The sequence below is a fragment of the Lutra lutra genome, chromosome X, assembly GCF_902655055.1.
Source record: "Lutra lutra chromosome X, mLutLut1.2, whole genome shotgun sequence".
In the NCBI taxonomy this organism is placed as follows: domain Eukaryota; kingdom Metazoa; phylum Chordata; class Mammalia; order Carnivora; family Mustelidae; genus Lutra; species Lutra lutra.
The window spans coordinates 78,074,236-78,099,669 of record NC_062296.1 but is presented as its reverse complement, the minus strand read 5'-3'; the positions used below and the strand labels follow the sequence as shown (position 1 = coordinate 78,099,669).

The 25,434-nt window shown below is 43.4% G+C and overlaps 1 long non-coding RNA gene across 1 annotated transcript; it reads right to left on the bottom strand.

The window, feature by feature from the left end:
• Positions 1 to 1,201: 1,201 nt before the first annotated feature.
• On the bottom strand, positions 1,202 to 24,197 carry LOC125092094 (uncharacterized). The gene is made up of 3 exons (XR_007124818.1): positions 24,060 to 24,197; positions 21,909 to 22,093; positions 1,202 to 1,446 (listed from the first exon to the last, which is right to left on the bottom strand). It is a non-coding gene; the product is annotated as an uncharacterized LOC125092094 (long non-coding RNA).
• Between the last annotated feature and the right edge of the window lie 1,237 nt (positions 24,198 to 25,434).

The window sequence follows — 25,434 nt, the reverse complement described above, 5'->3', positions numbered from 1 at the left end:
TTTGGTTTGGGGCGATCACAAATACAGTTGTTAGGTACATTTGTGTATGCTGTTTTGTGTGAACATCATTTCACTAGGGTAAGTTTTCAGAAGGGGCTTGCTCTGTCATCTGGTAAGTATATGTTTAACTTGTAATAAACGGGTAAGTTGATTTCCAGCGATCCTGGACCATGTTACACTGTCACCATCACTGAGAATCAGATCTACTTGTTCTGTACCCACAGCAGCATTTGCTGTTTTCAGTAATTTCTGCTTTACCTGTTCTAGTAGGTATGTGGCAGTATGTTGTTGTGGCTTAAATTTACATTATAGTAATGGACAGCGGTGTGAATAGTTTGTCATCTCCTTATTTACTATCCATATATCCTCTCTGGCAAACCGTGTGTTCAAAAGCCATATGCTCATTTTCTATGTAGATTGTTTCTTGTTGTTAAATGTAGAGAACTTTTTTAGGGCAGTGGGGGATGGTATGCATGTGATCAAAGCATCATTAGCTAATACCAAAGAGAACACAACCCAAGTCTTTGATCAGAGAGGTGACTGGTAAGTATTTCTCACCGGTACAGTATTTCTCACCGGTACGTAGTGGAGGTGAGCTGGGTGCCTTAAAGCTTAGGGTGGTCCTGTGGCCTGCAGTAAATGCATAGGACATCATCAGTGGAGGGAAAATTTTAAAGCTCTGCCCCTGAATCTTCCCAGTGTGCCTTAGGACCAGCAGTTTCTACTGCTTCATCGTGGGACCCTGAGAGACCATGCTCTTGGTATCCATGGGGTTATGGAAGGACAGCACATCCGAAACCTCCTTACAGATAAGTACGGGCCTTTATTATTTTTTGAATTTAGTGTATGGCTTCGAATTAGCAAATATCACAGTAAATCACATTGGTAAGGCCAGTATTTCTTTTCAGCAACCCTTGAGCATGGATGCGTGCTTGCAGACACACATGACTGGTAGATGTCGGTGTGCATAATCACGCCGAGACCTTCCCAGCAAGAAGGTAACGTTGTTGGTATAGTCCCTCTTGCTCAAATATAAAATGAACAGTCATGACGAAGGCAGACATGCTGAAAAGAATACAAAGAACTCTTCCTTGTGGCCTTGTAGAATGCCTCTGAACACTTGGCAGTGCACTCTGCATTTCTATGGCCTTGTCAGCAAACTGGGTGTCACTAGTGACGGGAGCTTAAATGGTGGCTAGATGACTCTCCTGGGTGTGACCAGGAAGGGCTACCACTCTGCTGAGGAGTAGATCTAAGAATTCCTAAACATAATGGCGCTGTAGGCTGGGAGGAAACTCTTCACCTGTGGGAGGCCAGGAAGCTCATGACCAGACATTTGGTGCAGGAAAAGTACTCCAGGACCACCAGGTGCCAGATGGACATCCTCCATGCTCTGAGTTCTTGTGGGGTCCGAGAGCCCATGCCAAGACCAGAAGGAGTCAAGTCCTGGAGGAAGGTTTGAGAAAAGTCACTTAGAATGTCCACAGTTCCTTTCCTTACCAATATGATGAGGCTTTCAGAAGTGAGGGAGAGAGAGTAAAAGAAACTTATAGCAAGGGTTGGCTGGTTTCTTTAGTTTTTTTTTAGTTTGTGGTTGAAGAGCACAGTCTTGGGAGTCCCTCCCCACCCCCTCCATACACCACTGCACACTCTTTGCCCATTTTCTCCTTCCCTTCTCCCACTCCCTCCCCCTGCCACACACACACCATGCCTTCCATTCCCATTCCTCTGGCCTGCACGCACGCACCTGCACGCACTGCGCTATCCCTTCCCGTCTTTCCTTTCCCTCCCCACATGTGGTATGTATGTCCCTTCCCTTCCCCCCACCACACACAAGGCATTTCTGCCCTTCTCTCAACCACACCCACACTACACTCCCCCTGCCCATCTTCCCCTTCCTTTCCTGCTCATCCCTACTATTCTCTGCAAATACAACTACAGCAAAAAGTTCCATCTTCTTCCTTCCCTGTCTCCACCTGTGCTTGTGCTTTCCATTTTTTACCCACACTATACTCTTCCTTACTACCCCTCTTCCTGTTTATCCTCTTCTCCTCCACACACACACTCACTACTGCAGCCTTCCCACTCTCACTTTATCTACCAGTGGACACGCTCCCTTTTCTTTCCTTACTGCACTTATACACATTGCTTTTCCTCTTGTTCTCCTCCCTTTTTTTTTCTGTACACACACAACACTATACTCTCCCTTTCCTTCCCATCTCCACACATACACAGTAGAATTCCTTCCTTTTCCTTCTCCCTACACACTAAAACACAATTACACTATACTTTCTGATTTTCTCTTCCGTTCCATCTTCCACCACACTACCGTGTTCTGTCCCTTCCCCCCCCTTCCTTTTTTGACTCTGCCATCCTTCTCTCTTACACCACAATCCCTTGCCATTGGTCCCTTCCCTCTTCCACACACCACACCGCCCTTGGTCCCATCCCATCTCCAACTCTCTACGTCATCCCCTCCTTTACCTTCCTTTTTTTCCTACACACACACTGTACTCTAACTCATCTTCTCATTTTTTTCTCCACACCACACTGTTACTTCATTTCCCTTCCATTCTCCAAACACACACAATGCTATACTGCCTTTCCCCAGTGTTCCCGTTTCCTGTCCCCATATACACACAACACTACACCAGTCCTTTTCTACACACACTACACTATTCCTTCCCCTTCCTTCTCTGTGCAAACATTCTACAGGATCCTCTCTCCAAACATACACACTACTTCATTCACTGCCCTCCTTTGCTTCCCTGTTCTACATACACACACCACCCTATCCATTCTCTTCCCTAACCACAAATTCTACAAAATTTCCTCCCTTCCAAATATGCAACAGTATCCTATCCCTACTTTTTCCTTCTCCAGACACACTATATTTTCCCTTGTCTTTCCTTTCTTCACACAAGAACACAAACTGCTCCATTCACATCCATCATTTGCTTCCCTATTTCACACACACCACCGATCCATTCTCTTCCCTATACACAAATTCTACAGTATTTCCTCTATTCTGCAAATATGCACACAGTACCCTAATCCAAGACTTTCCTTCCCCAGAACACTATATTCGTTTTCTTTCCTTTCCTCAACTGCACAAACACATACATTATTCCTTCCGCTTCCTCTCTGTGCAAACATTGAACACGATCCTTCTACAAACACACACACCCCATCCATTCTCTTCCCTATACACAAATTCTAGACTATTTCCTCCCTTCTCCAAATAGACACACACTACCCTAATATTACTTTTCTTTCTCCACACACACACAATATGCTCCCTTTTCTTTGCTTTCCTCAAATACAGTAGCGCACACACTACCCTCTTTTGCTTCCCTGTTCTACAAACATTCACCCCATCAATTCTCTTCTCTATACACAGATTATAAACTATTTCCTACCTTCTACACGAAGATACATACTACCCCATTGCTACCCTCTCCCTGTCCAACACACATGATTCTCCACATTCTACACTATGGCTTCTCCAAACACAGACTAGACTATTCACATCCCTCCTTTGCTTCCCTGTTCTACACACAGACACCACCCTATCCATTCTCTTCCCTACACACAAATTCCACATAATTTCCTCCCTTCTAAATACACACATGGTGCCCTATCCCTAATTGTTCCTTCTCCAAACACACTATATTCTCCTATTCTTCAACCACACAAGAACACAAACTGCTCCATTCACGTCCATCCCTTGCTTCCGTGTTTTACAAAGACACACCACCCGCTCAATGTTCTTCCCTATACACAAATTCTAGACTATTTCCTGCCTTCTATGTACACACACTACCTATGCCTCCATTATCCTTCTCCAAAAACACTATACTCTCCTTTTTCTACCCTTTCCTCAACCACACCGTAACACGTACTATTCATTCCCCTTCCTTCTCTGTGCAAACCTACCACACTATTGTTTCTGCAAACACACACACAACTCTCTTAATGTGACTCCTTTGCTCCCTGTTCTGCAAACGCACACCAGCCTAGCCATTCTCTTCCCTATACACAAATTATACACTATGTCATCCCTCTCCAAATATAAACAGATGACCCTGACCTTCCCTTTCCGTCTCCACACACACAATATATTATCTCTGGTTTTGCCCCTCCTCAACCACACAAACACTGACAATAAACTATCAATCACTGCACTGTACAAAGATTCTACACTATCACGTCTCCAAACACACACAGTGCACTTACTCCCTCCTTTGCTTCCCCATTCTAAAGACACATAAAACCCGATTCATTTGCTTCCCTATACACAAATTTAAGACTATTTCCTCCCTATTCCAAATGGACACATATACCTATGCCTATATTTTCCTTCTGGAAGCACAGTATACTCTCCCTTTTTGTCCCCTTCCTGACCCACACAAACACACAACTGGACAATTCATGTCCAGCCATTGCTTCGGTCTCATAAAAACATACCACCCTGTCATTTGTCTTCCCTGTACACAAATTCTACCCTATTTTCTCCCTTCTGCAAATATGCACAAATGGCACTGTCCCTTTGCTTTCCTTGGTCAGACGCTTGCACCATATTCTCCCTTTTCTTCCCTGTCTTCATCCTCACAAACACTCTACTACACTATTCAGGACCCTGATTGGCTTCCCTGGTATACAAACACACACCACCCGATCCATTCTCTTATCTACAAACAAATTCTAGACTATTTACTCCCTTTTCCAATGTACACACAATACCTCTGCCTACAATTTTCTTCTCCAAAAACACTATACTCTCCTTCTCTTCCCCTTCCTCAACCACACAAACACACAACTACACTATTAACTTCCCTCGCTTGCTTCCCTCTCGTAGAAACACACCACCCTGGGATTCTCTTCCCTAAACAAAAATTTACCCAATTTTCTCCTTTCTCCAAATATGCACACAAGACACTATCCTTTCATTTTCCTTTTCCACACATTTGCACTGAATTCACCCTTTTCTTCCCTTTACTCATTCTCACACACTACTATACTATTCATGACACTCTTTGGCTTCTCTGACCTACATGTACACACCACCCGATCCATTCTCTTCTCTATAGACAAATTCGAGACTATTTCCTCCCTTTTCCATATGGACACACACTACCTATGCCTCCAGTTTCCTTCTCCGAAAACACTATCCTCTCCTTTTTCTTCCCCTTCCTCAACCACACAAGCACACAACTACACTATTCACATCCTTCCTGTGGCTCCCTATCAAAGAAACACAGCACCCTGTACATTCTCTCCCCTATACACAAATTCTACGCTATATTCTCCCTTCTCCAAATATGTATCCCGACACTATCCTTTCACATTCCTTTGCCACAAACTTGCACTTTCTTCTCCCCTTTTTCCCTTCCTCATCGTCACAAATACTCCACTACACTGGGCACCTGGGTGGCTCAGTGGGTTAAGCCTCTGCCTTCAGCTCAGGTCATGATCTCAGGGCCCTGGGATCGAGCCCCATATCGGGCTTCCTGCCCAGCGAGGTGCCTGCTTTCCCCCTCTGTCTGCTTCTCTTCCTAATTGTAATCCCTCCTGCTGTCAAATAAATAAATATATTTAAAAAAAAAAGAAACAAATACTCCACTACACTATTGATGACTCTGGATGGCTATTGGGGTCAACAAATACACATCTTGCAAACAATTCTCTCTCCCATATTCAAATTCTGGACTATTTCCTCCCTCTTCCAAATGCACAACACAACCTATACCTCCAATTTCCTTCTCCAAAACCATTGTACTCTCCTTTTTCTTCCTCTTCCTGAACCAAATAAACACAGAACTACCCGATTCCCGTCCCTCTTTGCTTCCCGTCCTAAAAACACACCACCCTGTCAATTCTCTTCCCTATACCCAAATTGTACCCTACTTTCTTCCTTCTCCAATATGCACACTCGGCCCAATCCCTTTGCTTTCCTTTCCCACACACTTGCACTGTATACTCCTTTCCTTCCCTTTCCTTTTCGTACAAACACACTACAACACTATTCACAACACTCCTTGGCTTCCCTGTTGTACAAACACACCACCCTGCCAATTCTCTTCCCTATATGCAAATTCTACGCTATTTTCTCCTTTCTGCAAATATGCACAGACGACCCTCTCCTTTCCTTTTCATATTCTACACACTTGCACATTCTTCTCCCCTTTCGTCCCTTGCCTCGTCCTCACAAACACTCTACTACACTATTGATGACCCACTTTGGCTTCTCTGATCAACAGGCACACACCAGCCGATCCATTCTCTTACCTAGACACAAATTCTAGACTATTTCCACCCTTTTCCAAATGTATCCACACTACATATACCTCCCATCACCTTTTCCAAAAACACTATACATTTCTTTTTCTTCCCCTTCGTCAGCCACACAAACGGAACTACACTATTCATGTCCCTCATTACCTTCACAAATGACAATTCATTTCCTTATAGAAAAATTCTGTGCCATTTTCCTACTTCTCCAAATATGCACACAGGACGTAATCCTTTCCATTTCCTTTGCCACACAAATGCACTGTGCTCTCCCCTTTCTTCCTTTTTCTCATCCTCACAAACACTCTACTACACGATTCTCGACCCTGCTTGGCTTCTCTGATCTATAAACACACACCACCCGATCTATTCTCTTCCCTATACACAGATTCGAGACTATTTCCTCCCTTTTCCATATGCACACACACTACCTATGCCTCCAATTTCCTTCTCCAATAACACTATACTCTCCATTTTCTTCCCCTTCCTCTACCACACAAACACACCACTACACAATTCAGGTCCCTCATTTGATTCCCTCTCTTGAAAACAAATAACCTGTCAATTCCTTTCCCTATACACAAATTCTACCCCATTTTCTTCATTCTCTGAGTATGCACACACAACACTCTCCTTTCCCATTCCTTTGCCACACAAGTGCACTGTCTTCTCCCTTTTCTTCACTCTCCTCATCCTCACAAACTCTCTACTACACTCTACACGACCCTGCTTGGCTTCTCTTATCGACAAACACACACCACTCGATCCATTCTCTTCCGTACAAATTCTAGACTAGTTCCTCCCTTTTCCAATTGACACACAGTACCTATGCCTCCACTGTCCTTCTCCCAAAAAAGGTCTGTACTCTCCTTTTTCTTCCCCTCCCTCAAACACACAAACAGACAACTACACAATTCACGTCCTTCATTTGATTCCCTCTCTTGGAAACACAAAACCTGTCAATTCTGTTCCCTATACACAAATGCTACCCCATTTTCTTCCTTCTCTGAATATGCACACATGACACTCTCCTTTCCCATTCCCTGCCACACAAGTGCACTGTCTTCTCTCTTTTCTTCCCTTTCCTCATCCTCACAAAGACTCTACGACACCACTCACGACCCGACCTGGTTTTCAGCATCTACAAATACACACCATGTGATCGATACACTTTGTTATACAGAAAGTCTAGACTATTTCTCCCTTTTCCCAATGGACACACACTACCTATGCCTCCATTTTCCTTCTCTGAAAACACTATCCTCTCCTTTTTCTTCCCCTTCCTCAACCACACAAACACACAACTACAGTACTGACTTCCCTCCCTTGCTTCCCTCTCGTAGAAACAAACCACCCTGCCAATTCTCTTCCCTATACACGAATTCTACCCTATTTTCTACCTTCTGAAAATATGCACACAAGACACCATCTTTCCCCTTACCTTTGCTACACACTTGGACTGTTTTCACCCTTTTCTTCCCTTTCCTCATCCTCACCAACACTCTACCACAATTGTCACGACCCTCCTCGGCTGCTGCGTTTTACACGCACACACCACCTGATCCATTCTCTTCCCTACACAAATTCTAGACTATTTTGTCCCTTTTCTAAATGGAAACACACTACTTATGCCTCCACGGTCCTTCTCCAAAAACACTGTCCTCTCCTTTGTCTTCTCCTTCTTCAACCACACAAACACACACTCACACAATTCACGTCCCTCATTTGATTCCCTCCCACAGAAACACACCGCCTGTCATTTCTGTTTGCTGTACACAAATTCTACCCCATTTTCGTCCGTCTCCGAATATACACACATGACACTATCCTTTCCCATTTCTTTGCCACACACTTGCACTGTCGTCTCCCTTCTCTTCCCTTTCCTCATACTCACAAACCCTCTACGACACCATTCACGACCCTACCTTGTTTTCAGGATCTACAAATACACACCATGCGATCCATTCTCTTTTCTATACACAAATTCTAGACTATTTCCTTCCTTTTCCGCATGGACACAGAGTGCCTATGCCTCCACTGGCCTTCTCCAAAAACACTGTTCTCTTCTTTTTCTTCCCCTTCCTCAACCACACAGGCACAAACTACACTATTCACATCCTTCCTTTGGCTCATCTCACAGAAACACGGCACCCTGTACATTCTCTCCTTTATACACAAATTCCACCCTATTTTCTCCCTTCTCCCAATATGCACACCCGACACCATCCTTTCCCATTCCTTTGCCACACACTTGCACTGTCGTCTCTCTTTTCTTCCCTTTCCTCATCCTCACAAACACTCTACTCCTTTCTGCAAATATGCACAGATGACCCTATCCCTCCCTTTTCATATTCTATACACTTGCATGTTCTTCTCACTTTTCGTCCCTTTCCTTGACCTCACAAACACTCTAATTCAATACTAATGACCCTCTTTGGCTTCTCTGATCGACAGGCACACACCAGCTGATCCATTCTCTTCCCGAGACACAAATTCTAGCCTGTTTCCTCCCTTTTCCAAATGTATCCACACTACCTATACCTCCCATCACCTTTTCCAAAAACACTATACACTTCTTTTCCTTCCGCTTCGTCAACCACACAAACAGAACTACACTATTCATGTCCCTCATTACCTTCTCTCTCGTAGAATCACACAACCCGTCAATTCAGTTCCCTATACAAAAATTCTATGCCATTTTCTTCCTTCTCCAAATATGCACACAGGACGCTTTCCTTTCCCTTTCCTTTGCCACACAAACACACTGTCTTCTCCCCTTTCTTCCCTTTTCTCATCCTCACAAACACGCTACAACACGATTCACGACCCTGCTTGGCTTCTCTGATCTACAAACACACACCACCCGATCTATTCTCTTCCCTATACACAGATTCGAGACCATTTCCTCCCTTTTCCATATGCACACACACTACCTATGCCTCCAGTTTCCTTCTCCAATAACACTGTACTCTTTTTTTCCCGCTTCCTCTACTACACAAACACACCACTACACAATTCACGTCCCTCATTTGATTCCCTCTCTTGGAAACACAAAACCTGTCAATTCTGTTCCTTATACACAAATGCTACCCCATGTTCTTCCTTCTTCGAGTATGCACACGCGACACCCTCCTTTCCCATTCCTTTGCCACACAAGTGCACTGTCTTCTCCCTTTTCTTCCCTTTCCTCATCCTCACAAAGACTCTACGACACCATTCACGACCCGACCTGGTTTTCAGCATCTACAAATACACACCGTGCGATCGATTCTCTTTCCTATACAGAAAGTCTAGACTATTTCTCCCTTTTTTTTTCCCAATGGACACACACTACCTATGCCTCCGTTTTCCTTCTCTGAAACACTATCCTCTCCTTTTTCTTCCCCTTCCTCAACCACACAAACACAGAACTACGGTACTGACTTCCCTCCTTTGCTTCCCTCTCATAGAAACAAACCACCCTGCCAATTCTCCTCCCTATACACGAATTCTACCCTATTTTCTCCCTTCCAAAAATACGCACACAAGACACTATCTTTGCCCTTTCCTTTGCTACACACTTGGACTGTTTTCACCCTTTTCTTCCCTTTCCTCATCCTCACCAACACTCTACCACAATTGTCACGACCCTCCTCGGCTGCTGCACACACCACCTGATCCATTCTCTTCCCTACACAAATTCTAGACTATTTTGTCCCTTTTCTAAATGGAAACACACTACTTATGCCTCCACGGTCCTTCTCCAAAAACACTGTCCTCTCCTTTTTTTTCCCCTTCCTCAACCACACAGGCACACAACTACACTATTCACATCCTTCCTTTGGCTCCCTCTCACAGAAGCACTGCACCCTGTACATTCTCTCCTCTATACACAAATTCCACCCTATTTTCTCCCTTTTCCAAATATGCACACCCAACACCATCCTTTCCCATTCCTTTGCCACACACTTGCACTGTCGTTTCCCTTTTCTCCCCTTTCCTCATCCTCACAAAAACTCTACTACAGCATTCATGACCCTTCCTAGTTTTCAGGATCTACAAAAACACACCGTGCGATCGACTCTCTTTCCTATACACAAATTCTGGACTATTTCCTCCCTCTTCCAAATGTACACACAACCTTTCCTTCTCGAAAACCATTGTTCTCTCCTTTTTCTTCCTCTTCCTGAACCAAATAAACAGAACTACCCGATTCCCGTCCCTCCTTGCTTCCCGTCATAGAAACACACCACCCTGTCAATTCTCTTCCATATACCCCAATTCCACCCTATTTTCTCCCTTCTCCAAATATGCATACCCGACACTATCCTTTCCCATTCCTTTGCCACACACTTGCACTGTATTCTCCCTTTCCTTCCCTTTCCTTTTCGTACAAATACTCTACGACACTATTCACGAGCCTCCTTGGCTTCCCTGTTATACAAACACACCACCCTGCCAATTCTCTTCGCTATATGCAAATTCTACCCTATTTTCTCCTTTCTGCAAATATGCACAGACGACCCTATCCCTTCCTTTTCATATTCTACACACTTGCACGTTCTTCTACTTTTCGTCCCATTCCTCGTCCTCTCAAACTCTCTACTACAGTATGATGACCCTCTTTGGCTTCTCTGATCGACAGGCACACACCAGCTGATCCATTCTCTTCCCGAGACACAAATTCTAGCCTGTTTCCTCCCTTTTCCAAATGTATCCACACTACCTATACCTCCCATCACCTTTTCCAAAAACACTATACACTTCTTTTCCTTCCGCTTCGTCAACCACACAAACAGAACTACACTATTCATGTCCCTCATTACCTTCTCTCTCGTAGAATCACACAACCCGTCAATTCAGTTCCCTATACAAAAATTCTATGCCATTTTCTTCCTTCTCCAAATATGCACACAGGACGCTTTCCTTTCCCTTTCCTTTGCCACACAAACACACTGTCTTCTCCCCTTTCTTCCCTTTTCTCATCCTCACAAACACGCTACAACACGATTCACGACCCTGCTTGGCTTCTCTGATCTACAAACACACACCACCCGATCTATTCTCTTCCCTATACACAGATTCGAGACCATTTCCTCCCTTTTCCATATGCACACACACTACCTATGCCTCCAGTTTCCTTCTCCAATAACACTGTACTCTTTTTTTTCCCGCTTCCTCTACTACACAAACACACCACTACACAATTCACGTCCCTCATTTGATTCCCTCTCTTGGAAACACAAAACCTGTCAATTCTGTTCCTTATACACAAATGCTACCCCATGTTCTTCCTTCTTCGAGTATGCACACGCGACACCCTCCTTTCCCATTCCTTTGCCACACAAGTGCACTGTCTTCTCCCTTTTCTTCCCTTTCCTCATCCTCACAAAGACTCTACGACACCATTCACGACCCGACCTGGTTTTCAGCATCTACAAATACACACCGTGCGATCGATTCTCTTTCCTATACAGAAAGTCTAGACTATTTCTCCCTTTTTTTTTCCCAATGGACACACACTACCTATGCCTCCGTTTTCCTTCTCTGAAACACTATCCTCTCCTTTTTCTTCCCCTTCCTCAACCACACAAACACAGAACTACGGTACTGACTTCCCTCCTTTGCTTCCCTCTCATAGAAACAAACCACCCTGCCAATTCTCCTCCCTATACACGAATTCTACCCTATTTTCTCCCTTCCAAAAATACGCACACAAGACACTATCTTTGCCCTTTCCTTTGCTACACACTTGGACTGTTTTCACCCTTTTCTTCCCTTTCCTCATCCTCACCAACACTCTACCACAATTGTCACGACCCTCCTCGGCTGCTGCACACACCACCTGATCCATTCTCTTCCCTACACAAATTCTAGACTATTTTGTCCCTTTTCTAAATGGAAACACACTACTTATGCCTCCACGGTCCTTCTCCAAAAACACTGTCCTCTCCTTTTTTTTCCCCTTCCTCAACCACACAGGCACACAACTACACTATTCACATCCTTCCTTTGGCTCCCTCTCACAGAAGCACTGCACCCTGTACATTCTCTCCTCTATACACAAATTCCACCCTATTTTCTCCCTTTTCCAAATATGCACACCCAACACCATCCTTTCCCATTCCTTTGCCACACACTTGCACTGTCGTTTCCCTTTTCTCCCCTTTCCTCATCCTCACAAAAACTCTACTACAGCATTCATGACCCTTCCTAGTTTTCAGGATCTACAAAAACACACCGTGCGATCGACTCTCTTTCCTATACACAAATTCTGGACTATTTCCTCCCTCTTCCAAATGTACACACAACCTTTCCTTCTCGAAAACCATTGTTCTCTCCTTTTTCTTCCTCTTCCTGAACCAAATAAACAGAACTACCCGATTCCCGTCCCTCCTTGCTTCCCGTCATAGAAACACACCACCCTGTCAATTCTCTTCCATATACCCCAATTCCACCCTATTTTCTCCCTTCTCCAAATATGCATACCCGACACTATCCTTTCCCATTCCTTTGCCACACACTTGCACTGTATTCTCCCTTTCCTTCCCTTTCCTTTTCGTACAAATACTCTACGACACTATTCACGAGCCTCCTTGGCTTCCCTGTTATACAAACACACCACCCTGCCAATTCTCTTCGCTATATGCAAATTCTACCCTATTTTCTCCTTTCTGCAAATATGCACAGACGACCCTATCCCTTCCTTTTCATATTCTACACACTTGCACGTTCTTCTACTTTTCGTCCCATTCCTCGTCCTCTCAAACTCTCTACTACAGTATGATGACCCTCTTTGGCTTCTCTGATCGACAGGCACACACCAGCTGATCCATTCTCTTCCCGAGACACAAATTCTAGCCTGTTTCCTCCCTTTTCCAAATGTATCCACACTACCTATACCTCCCATCACCTTTTCCAAAAACACTATACACTTCTTTTCCTTCCGCTTCGTCAACCACACAAACAGAACTACACTATTCATGTCCCTCATTACCTTCTCTCTCGTAGAATCACACAACCCGTCAATTCAGTTCCCTATACAAAAATTCTATGCCATTTTCTTCCTTCTCCAAATATGCACACAGGACGCTTTCCTTTCCCTTTCCTTTGCCACACAAACACACTGTCTTCTCCCCTTTCTTCCCTTTTCTCATCCTCACAAACACGCTACAACACGATTCACGACCCTGCTTGGCTTCTCTGATCTACAAACACACACCACCCGATCTATTCTCTTCCCTATACACAGATTCGAGACCATTTCCTCCCTTTTCCATATGCACACACACTACCTATGCCTCCAGTTTCCTTCTCCAATAACACTGTACTCTTTTTTTCCCGCTTCCTCTACTACACAAACACACCACTACACAATTCACGTCCCTCATTTGATTCCCTCTCTTGGAAACACAAAACCTGTCAATTCTGTTCCTTATACACAAATGCTACCCCATGTTCTTCCTTCTTCGAGTATGCACACGCGACACCCTCCTTTCCCATTCCTTTGCCACACAAGTGCACTGTCTTCTCCCTTTTCTTCCCTTTCCTCATCCTCACAAAGACTCTACGACACCATTCACGACCCAACCTGGTTTATAGCATCTATAAATACACACTGTGCGATCAATTCTCTTTCCTATACAGAAAGTCTAGACTATTTCTCCCTTTTTTTTTTCCCAATGGACACACACTACCTATGCCTCCGTTTTCCTTCTCTGAAACACTATCCTCTCCTTTTTCTTCCCCTTCCTCAACCACACAAACACACAACTACGGTACTGACTTCCCTCTCTTGCTTCCCTCTCGTAGAAAAAAAACACCCTGCCAATTCTCCTCCCTATACACGAATTCTACCCTATTTTCTCCCTTCCGAAAATACGCACACAAGACACTATCTTTGCCCTTTCCTTTGCTACACACTTGGACTGTCTTCACCCTTTTCTTCCCTTTCCTCATCCTCACCAACACTCTACTACAATGGTCACGAACCTCCTTGGCTTCCCTGTTGTACAAACACAACACCCTGCCAATTCTCTTTGCTATATGCAAATTCTACCCTATTTTCTCCTTTCTGCAAATATGCACAGACAACCCTCTCCTTTCCTTTTCATATTCTACACACTTGCACTTTCTTCTCCTTTTCGTCCCTTTCCTCGACCTCACACTCTAATACATTACTGATGACCCTCTTTGGTTTCTCTGATCTACAGGCACACACCAGCCAATCCATTCTCTTCCCGAGACACAAATTCTAGCCTGTTTCCTCCCTTTTCCAAAAGCATCCACACTACCTATACCTCCCATCACCTTTTCCAAAAACACTATACACTTCTTTTCTTTCGCTTCATCAACCACACAAAGAGAACTACACTATTCATGTACCTCATTACCTTCTCTCTCATAGAAACACAAAACCCGTCAATTCAGTTCCCTACACAAAAATTCTATGCCATTTTCTTCCTTCTCCAAATATGCACACATGACACTGTTCTTTCCCTTTCCTTTGCCACACAAATGCACTGTCTTCCCTTTTTTTCCCTTTTCTCATCCTCACAAGCACTCTACTACATGATTCACGAACCTGCTTGGCTTCTCTGATCTACAAACACACACCACCCGATCTATTCTCTTCCCTATACACAAATTCGAGACTATTTCCTCCCTTTTCCATATGCAGACACACTACCAATGCCTCCAGTTTCCTTCTCCAAAAACACTATACTCTCCTATTTCTTCCGCTTCCTCTACAACACAAACACACCACTACACAATTCACGTCCCTCATTTGATTCCCTCTCTTGGAAACACACAACCTGTCAAATCTGTTCCCTTTACACAAATTCTACCCCATTTTCTTCCTTCCCTGAGTATGCACACATGACACTCTGCTATCCCATTCCTTTGCCAAACACTTGTACTCTCTTCTCCCTTTCCTCATCCTCACAAACAGTCTACTACACTGTACACGACCCTGCTTGGCTTCTCTTATCGACACACACACACCACCCGATCCATTCTCTTCCCTAAAATTCTAGACTAGTTCCTCCCTTTTCCAAATGGACATACAATACCTATGCCTCCGCTGTCCTTCTCCAAAAAAACTCTGTACTCTCCTTTTTCTTCCCCTTCCTCAACCACACAAAGGCACAACTACACAATTCACATCCCTCATTTGATTCCCTCTCTTGGAAACACAAAACGTGTCAATTCTGTTCCCATACACAAATTCTACCCCTTTTATCTTCCTTCTCCGAATATGCACACAGGACACTCTCTTTCCCATTCCCTGCCACACAAGTGCACTGTCCTCTCCCTTTTCTTCCCTTTCCTCATCCTCACAAACACTCTACTACAATGTCCACTACCCTCTTTGGCTTCTCCGTTCTACATGCACACACCACCTGATCCATTCTCTTCCCTACAACTATTCTAGACTATTTTGTCCCTTTTCTAAATGGAATCACACTACTTATGCCTCCACTGTCCTTCTCCAAAAACACTGTCCTCTCCTTTGTCTTCTCCTTCTTCAATCACACATACACACGCCTACACAATTCATGTCCCTCATTTGATTTCCTCCCATAGAAACATACAACCTGTCAAATCTGTTCCCTATACACAAATTCTACCCCATTTTTGTCCTTCTCTGAATATACACACAAGACACTATCCTTTCCCAATTCTCTGCCACACACTTGCACTGTCTTCTCCATTTTCTTCCCTTTCCTCATCCTCACAAACACTCTACTACATCATTCACGACCCTACCTAGTTTTCAGGATCTACAAATACATACCGTGCGATCGATTCTCTTTTGTATACAAAAAATTTAGACTATTTCCTTCCTTTTCCAAATGGACACACAGTACATATGCCTCCACTGTCCTTCTCCAAGAACAATGTACTCTCCTTTTTCTTCCCCTTCCTCAACCACACAAACACACAACTACACAAACCACGTCCCTCATTTGATTCGCTCTCAAAGAAACACAGAACTCGTCAATTCCGTTCCCTATACGCAAATTCTACCCCATTTTCTTCCTTCTCCGAATATGCACACACGACACTCTCTTTCCCATTCCCTGCCACACAAGTGCACTGTCCTCTCCCTTTTCTTCCCTTTCCTCCTCCTCACAAACACTCTACGACAGCATTCACGACCCGACCTGGTTTTCAGGATCTAAAAATGCACACCATGCGATCGATTCTCTTTCCTATACACAAATTCTAGACTATTTCCTTCCTTTGCCAAATGCACACACAATCTATGCCTGCAAATTCCTTTTCCAAAAACACTGTACTCTCCTTTTTCTTCCCCTTCCTCAACCACACAAGCATACCTCTACACTATTCGCATCCTTCCTCTGTCTCCCTATCATAGAAACACAGCACCCGGTACATTCTCTCCCCTATACACAAATTCCACCCTATTTTCTCCCTTTTCCAAATATGCACACCCGACACTATCCTTTCCCATTCCTTTGCCACACACTTGCACGGTCTTTTCCCTTTTCTTCCCTTTCCTCTTTGTCAGAAATACTCCACTACACTATTCGTGACCCTAGATGGCTTTCGGGATCTAAAAACACACAACTTGCAATCGATCTCTTTCCTATACACAAATTCTGGACTATTTCCTCCCTCTTCCAAATGCACACCCAACCTATACCTCCAATTTCCTTCTCCAAAACCATTGTACTCTCCTTTTTCTTCCTCTTCCTGAACCAAGTAAACACAGAACTACCCGATTCCCATCCCTCCTTTCTTCCCGTCATAGAAACACACCACCCTGTCAATTCTCTTCCCTATACCCAAATTGTACCCTATTTTCTTCCTTCTCCAAAATGCACACTCGGCACAATCCCTTCGCTTTCCTTTGCCACACACTTGCACTGTATTCTCCCTTTCCTTCCCTTTCCTATTCGTATACTCTACGATACTATTCGCGACCCTCCTTGGCTTCCCTGTTGTACAAATACACCACTCTGCCAATTCTCTTCCCTATATGCAAATTCTACCCTATTTTCTTTCTGCAAATAACCCTCTCCTTTCCTTTTCATATTCTACACACTTGCACTTTCTTCTCCTTTTCGTCCCTTTCCTCATCCTCACAAACATTCTACTACACTGTTGATGACGCTCTTTGGCTTCTCTGATCGACAGGCACACACCAGCCGATCCATTCTCTTCCCTAGACACAAATTCTAGCCTATTTCCTCTCTTTTCCAAAAGCATCCACACTACATATACCTCCCATCACCTTTTCCAAAAACACTATACACTTCTTTTTCTTCCCCTTCGACAACAACACAAACGGAACTACACTATTCACGTCCCTCATTACCTTCACTCTCATAGAAACACACAACCCGTCAATTCAGTTCCCTGTACAAAAATTCTGTGCCATTTTCTTCCTTCTCCAAATATGCACACATGACACTATTCTTTCCCTTTCCTTTGCCACACAAATGCACTGTCTTCCCTTTTTTTCCCTTTTCTCATCCTCACAAGCACTCTACTACATGATTCACGAACCTGCTTGGCTTCTCTGATCTACAAACACACACCACCCGATCTATTCTCTTCCCTATACACAAATTCGAGACTATTTCCTCCCTTTTCCATATGCAGACACACTACCAATGCCTCCAGTTTCCTTCTCCAAAAACACTATACTCTCCTATTTCTTCCGCTTCCTCTACAACACAAACACACCACTACACAATTCACGTCCCTCATTTGATTCCCTCTCTTAGAAACACACAACCTGTCAATTCTGTTCCCTTTACACAAATTCTACCCCATTTTCTTCCTTTTCCGTGTATGCATACAGGACACTATCCTTTCACATTCCTTTGCCACACCCTTGCACTGTCTTCTCCCTTTTCTTCCCTTTCCTCATCCTCACAAACACTCTACTCCACTACCCTGCTTGGCTTCTCTTATCTACAAATACACACCACCGGATCCATTCTCTTCCCTACAAATTCTAGACTAGTTCCTCCCTTTTCCCAATGGATACACAGTACCTATGCCTCCACTGTCCTTCTCCAAAAAAACCTCTGTACTCTCCTTTTTCTTCCCTTTCCTCAACCACACAAACAAACATCTACACTACTGACTTCCCTCCTTTGCTTCCCTCTCATAGAAACACACCATCCTGTCAATTCTCTTCCCTATACAGAAATCCTACCTGTTTTCTTCCTTCTCCAAATATGCACACTCGACACTATCCTTTCCCTTTCCTTTTCCACACAAGTGCACTGTCTTCTCCCTTTTCTTCCCTTTCCTCATCCTCACAAACACTGTACTACACTATTCATGACCCTGCTTGGTACTCTGATATACAAGCACACACCACCCAATCCATTTCTTCCCTTGACACAATTTCTAGTCTATGTCTTCCCTTCTCCAAATGTACCCACACTACCTATGCCTCCATTTTCCTTCTCCAAAAACAACGTACTCTCCTTTTTCTTCCCTTTCCTGAACCACACAACTACACTGTTCACGTCCCTCTTTTGCTTCCCTCCCATAGAAACACACCACCCTGCCAATTTTCTTCCCTATACACAAATTCTATCCTATTTTCTCCCCTCCCCCAAATATGCACACAGGACACTCTCCTTTCCCTTTCCTTTGCCACACACTTGGCACTGTCTTCTCCCTTTTTTCCCTTTCCTCATCCTCACAAACACTCTACTACAGTATTCACGATCCTGCTTGGCTTCCATGATCTATAAACACACACCACCCGATCGATTCTCTTTTGTATATACATATTTTAGACTATATCCTACCTTCTCCAAATGTACACACACTAGCCTAGGTCTACATTTTACTTCCTCAAACACATTACTCTCCTCCTTTTCTACCCTTTGTCCCTATCCACAAAAATATGTAATTTCACTATTCACGTCCCTCCTTTGGTTCCCTATTCCACATATGCACATCAGCCCATCCTTTCTCTTCCATATACACAAAATCTACACGATTTCCTCCCTTCTCCCAATAGACACACAATACCCTAACATGACCTTTTCCTTCTACAACACAGAATATATTCTCCCCTTTCATCGCTTTCCTTAGAGGCACTAGCACACACACTACTCTTTTAATGTCCCAACACTGCTTCCCTGTTCTACAAACACTCTCCATTCTCTGCCTTACAAATATATTCTATACTATTTCCTCCGTTTTCCAAATATACACGCACTAACCTATCCTTTTACACTAGTACACTAGTGCACACACTACCCTTCCCTTTCCTCAACCACACTGTCGTTTCTGCAAATCACAGAGTACTTGATTCATATCCCTTCCTTTGCTTCCCTGTTCTAGACACACGCCACCCTATCCATTCTCTTTCCTATAAACAATTCTACACTATTTCCTCCATTCTCCAATTGTACACACACTACCGTATCCCTACCCTTTCCTTCTGCACACAGACACTATCTACCTTTTCTTCCCTTTCCGCAACCACATAAACACACAGAATACACTTTTCCTTCCTGTTCCTTCTCTGTGTAAACATTCTACACTATCCCTTCTCCAACACACACTACTCTTTTCAAGTCCCTCGTTTTCTTCCCTGTTCTACAAATACACACGATCCTATCCATTCTCTTCCCTATATACAAATTCTACAGTATTTCCTCCATTCTCCAAGTGTAGTTGCTAGCCTATCCCTACTTTTTTCTTCTCTGCACACACTATACTCTCCTTTTTCTTCCCTTTCCTCAACCACACAACTACACTGTTCACGTCCCTCCTTTGCTTCCCTCCCATAGAAACACACCACCCTGCCAATTCTCTTCCTTATACACAAATTCTACCCTCTTTTCTTCCTTCTCCAAATATGCACACATGACACTCTCCTTTCCCTTTCCTTTTCCACACACTTGCACTGTCTTCTCCCTTTTTTTCCCTTCCTTCATCCTCACAAACACTCTACTCCACTATTCATGACCCTGCTTGGTTTCCCTGATCCACAAACACACAGCACCTGATCGATTCTCTTTCCTATACACAAATTCTAGACTATTTCCTCCCTTTTCCATATGTACACACACTACCTATGCCTACATTTTCCTTCTCCAAAAACCTCATATTCTCCATTTTCTACACTTTCCTCAACCAAACCCGAAACACACACTACACTATTCCTTCCCCCCTTCCTTCCTCCTCTCTGCAAACATGCCACACTATTGCATCTGCAAACACACAAACAACTCTCTTAACATGACTCCTTTGCTCCGTGTTCTGCAAACACACACCAGCCTAGCCATTCTCCTCCCTATACACAAATTCTACACTATGTCTTCCCTCTCTGCATATAAACACACGACACTGTCCCTACCCTTTCCGTCTCCACACACACAATATTTTCTCTCTGTTCTTCCCTCTCCTCAACCACGGCAACACATACAATACACTATCCCTTCCCTTTTCTTCCCTGTACAAACATTCTACACTATCACTTCTCCAAACACACACAGTACACTTACTCCCTCCTATGCTTCCCTGTTCTACAGACACACACCACCCGATCCGTTCTCTTCCCTAAACACAAATTCTACAGTATTTCCTCCCTTCTCCAAATATACACATACTATCCTATCCATACCATTTCCTTCTCCACACAGACACTATATTCTCCCTTTGCTTCCCTTTCGTCAACCACAAAAACACACAATACACTATTCCTTCCATTTCCTTCTTTGTGCAAACATTTTACACTATCCCTTTTGTGAACACACACTACTCTATTCATTTCCCTCCTTTGCTTTCTTGTTTTAAAAACACCTACAACCCTGTGCATTTTCTTCTGTATACAGAAATTCTACACTATTTTCTCCCTTTCCCCTATGTACACACACTACCCTATCCTTACCCTTTCCTTCTCTACACATACACTATATTCTCCTTTTTCTTCCCTTTCCTCAACCACACACAGAATACACTATTCCTTCCCTGTGCAAACATACCACACTATCCCTTTTTTACATTACTCTGTTCACTTCCCTACTTTGCTTTCCTGTTCTACCAACATACACCACCCTATCACTTCTCTTCCCAATACACATACTCTATACTATTTAATCTCTTTTCCAAATATACACACACTGCCCTATCCCTGCACTTTCTGTTACTCCCCCACACACTATATTCTCCCTTTTCTTTCATTTCCTCATCTGCACAAACACACGCAATTCCATTCCACCCCCTCTTTCTCTGTGCAAACATTCTACACTATCCCTTTTCCAAACACACACACTACACTATTTATTCACTTCCCTCCATTCTTCTAACCACACACATACACACAAGATACTTCACTAGCCCTTCCCTTCTTTTTCTGCTCATTCACACTCCACTGTCCCTTTTCTTCCCTTCTCCCCTCCCCATCACAGAAACATTATGTTTTCCCTTCCCATCCCTTCTCTATGCAAACATGATACTATCCCTTCCCTTCTCCACATCCAGATTCTACATTATGCTATACTTTCAAGTTGTCCCTTCCCTTCTCCACATCCAGATTCTACATTATGCTATACTTTCATGTTGTCCTTTCCCTTTACCACAGACATACACACAATCCCTTCCTTTCCCACACACAAACAATAGAGTACCTTCTCTTCATCTCTTGCCATTCTCTTCATGGCCTGTCTTCTGTTCCACAGAAGGTGTTCAGTCAGCACTTAGTTCTGCTTCAGAAGGAACTGTTCTATAAATAGGTGTAGATTTGGTATCTCCATGGAGGAGGGGACTTCAGCGTCTTCCTACATCACCTTCTTAGACCAGAGCACTCTTATTTCTGTGTGTTGCATTTAAGAGTAGGAGATATGTAGTTTCAAAAGAAATTTGGCAACACTTCCCTCTTATTTTGTGATATGGAACAGGGTATCACTGTACTGAGTAGGTGTTTCGAAGACAGTTGACTCATTGCTTTCCTAATACTTTCAGTCAGTCACTCTCTAAAATTAAGATACATATGTGAATTTGCTAAACTTATCTAAGAATGCAGGAGAAAATAAAACTTAGAGAACACGTTCATTGGTTCACTTATTCATTCTCTGAACATTAGCTGAACATGTGCTCTCATGGAAGACATTCTTGTGGATGCTATGGATTTTTTGTCTAGGAGCAGCTGGAAGCTACGAGCTATCAGGGTACTATAAGAAGGATGGAAGATTTGCAAGTCCAGCTGAGAGCAGGTAAGTGCCCATTTGGACATTTGGGAAACCAGTTTTTCAGTGGAAAGAAAGTTTTAAGCTTAGCCATGTGGTGGGTGAGTTAAGGTGAGGTAAGGTAAGGGTGAGGTATGTGGGAGATGCTCAGATGGAGAGACTAAAGCATAGGCTGCAGGATGGCTCTTCATAGTTACTCGTGAATCCTGGATAACCTAGGAAGTTTCCAGTGGGAGAGGCAGGGTAGGTGTTACAAGTACCTGTGTCCATACATTTGAAGACAGTTTGCGAAGTACTCGTTTTACATTCTTAACTTCAAATATATGCTATCTTCCATAAAAGAAAGAAAGGAAAGGTGAGGGGCACCTGGCTGGTTCAGTTGGTAGAGTTTGTGCCTCTTGATCTTGGGGTCATGATCCATGTTGGATGTAGAGATTAGTTACAAAAATAAAAAATGAGGATGACTCAGAGAATGGATACAAGAACCCCAAGATGGAGGTGAGAGCCTGGGGAATTAATCTTGGGCTTTGAATCCTACTCCAGGAACTGACAATAGTTGCTCAGTGGTATTTCAGAAGTGCAACTGTCCACTGACTTTCATACTTCTCATGTGCCTATTTCTAAACAACAGTGTCTATAGACATGATCCTACTCCTCTCCTGCCATTATACATTGGATGTGTTAGGACAGATGAACTATCTTCTTGCTTCACAGGTCCACAAATAGAGACTCATTCTGCCCCAGTGGTATGTTTAATAAACTTCCTCCCAAGAGCCTCATCATCTGCAGCTAGACTTAGAGATTTAGATGATGGGACTTGGATTTTGAGCTGATGTTGTAGTGGGATAAGATATTTTGGGATTTGGGGAGAAGGTGAATGAATTTTACATAAAGTAGGAACATGAGATACTATGGCCCAGAAGGTGGACAGTGGCAGACAGAACCTCATGGGATTCCTATGACCCCCACCTCCTGGTGATGGCGCTTTTGTGTACTCTTATCCTTAAGTTTAGGTAGGGCCTGTGACTTGCTTCTAACCAATACATTCCAGAGAAGGTGATGAGATGTCAGCTGCATGATTACATTATATGTGTTGGGGAAATAATGAGAAGCAGACTATCATGCTGACTCAAAAATTCGTCTCCACAAAATATATGTACAATAAAAAACAAATCGAACTTAGTAAGGAGCGATCTTCCTTCACAAGGGATACCTGCAAAGATAGAAAGGGAACTATTGCATTAGGGAGAATCTATGCCCCTACCATCTGCATGGATGTCAAGCCTCCATGAGGCAAAAGGAGTTTTCCATTTGGAGAGAGGATACACAAAGCTGTGTATGTGTAGAAGCAGGATAAAGGATGGTGTGATTGGACAGAAGATCAGAGAACGTTTCGCCCTGAGGCCAGTCTGTTCTCAAGAGGGGTTGTGTGTTGGCTCAGCTGAGGGCGGGCCTGGAGGAGGAAAAGAAGCTTAACCAAAGTTGGGCTACCAAGCAGCTGGGTTAAGCATTTTATGAGGCCAAGAATGGGACTTTTGAGACTCTGTGTCTGGCCCTGTCATAGGTAAACAAACGAGCAGCTACGTGTCTTACCTAACTCATATGGAGAATGGACCTTTGAGGTGAGCTATTTCCTGGAATTCGAAGGAGATGGACTTCCTGACGTTCACTACTGTCCCGGATCACGGGGCTTGGACAGTATTCACCATGATCACGAAGGAAAGAACAAAGTTTTATTGCTCAGTAAGCACTAAACTGGACTACAACGTACATTCCAGGCAAGCAACTGAAGAAAAAGCAAAGTCAAAAAGAAACCTTCCTCTTCTATGTCACCAAGCTGATACAATACATTTGTCACACCTATTTCTTCCTAACTGCGCATGCTCACTGGGGTGGTCCTCTGTGATAGCTTTATCCAAACGAAAACATTCCTGGGATGCAAAATTGTTGAGAAGTTTCTTCAGCTTTTCCAAGAGAAAGGTTTTCTATTTACATCTTTTTAAAGTAAATGCTATTTAAAAAGGTGAGGGTGATGAGACTCCCCCCACCCCGCCATTTAGTGGCACCAGAAGAATAAAACTTTTTTTATTTTTAACTCATTTATCCTTATGATACCCTACCTTTGTTACTACAAAATAGTAACAGTACGGTTTTACGAATTCTCTCCATTGCCACTGCTATCTTTCTCTGGGCAAACTGCAGCCATCTACATAGCCAGTAAGTCCATAGTAAATTATAAGGCAAAGCAATTACAAAAATAAAGTAGGATAAATTCAGTACATTATTTACCTTGGAGGAAAAACCTTTAAGTATATCACACTAATAGTGGACGGTTAAAGCAAATTCTTGATTATCAACATGCAAAACTTCTCTATCATATACTAATTTTACAAATCGTTGTGATGCTTTATTGCCTAAGTTATCTGAGTGCTACTGTATAATTCCTTATAAAATATTACCCAACTCTAGAGCCTGGTAATCTAAATTTTTAACTAAGAGTTGTGTTTCTCCTGAGTTTCCCTTAGTCATGTGAGTAACATCTGCACGATGGCTTAGGCCCTTCAGTAACTGCTCCGTCTCTCCAAATAATTTTCTCACATGTGAGACACAGACACCCATGGCCATTACTAGTTTCAAAATCTTATTAAGAGATGCCTGTCAGCATCAACATGGTTGGAGCTGGAGGAGATTATATTAGGTGAAGTAAGTCAAACAGAAAGATAATTACCATATGGTTTCACTTATTTGTGGAACATAAGGAACAGCATGGAGGACATTAGTAGAAGGAAGGGAAAAATGAAGGGGGGCAGAATCAGAGGGGAAGACGAACCATGAGAGACTCTGGACTCTGGGAATCAAACTGAGGATTTTAAAGAAGAGGGGAATGGGGGATGGTTGAGTCAAAGTGAATGGGGTGACACTTGGTCTGTCCTCCTAAGAAACAGATTGCTCCAGGCCCTGCCTCTCA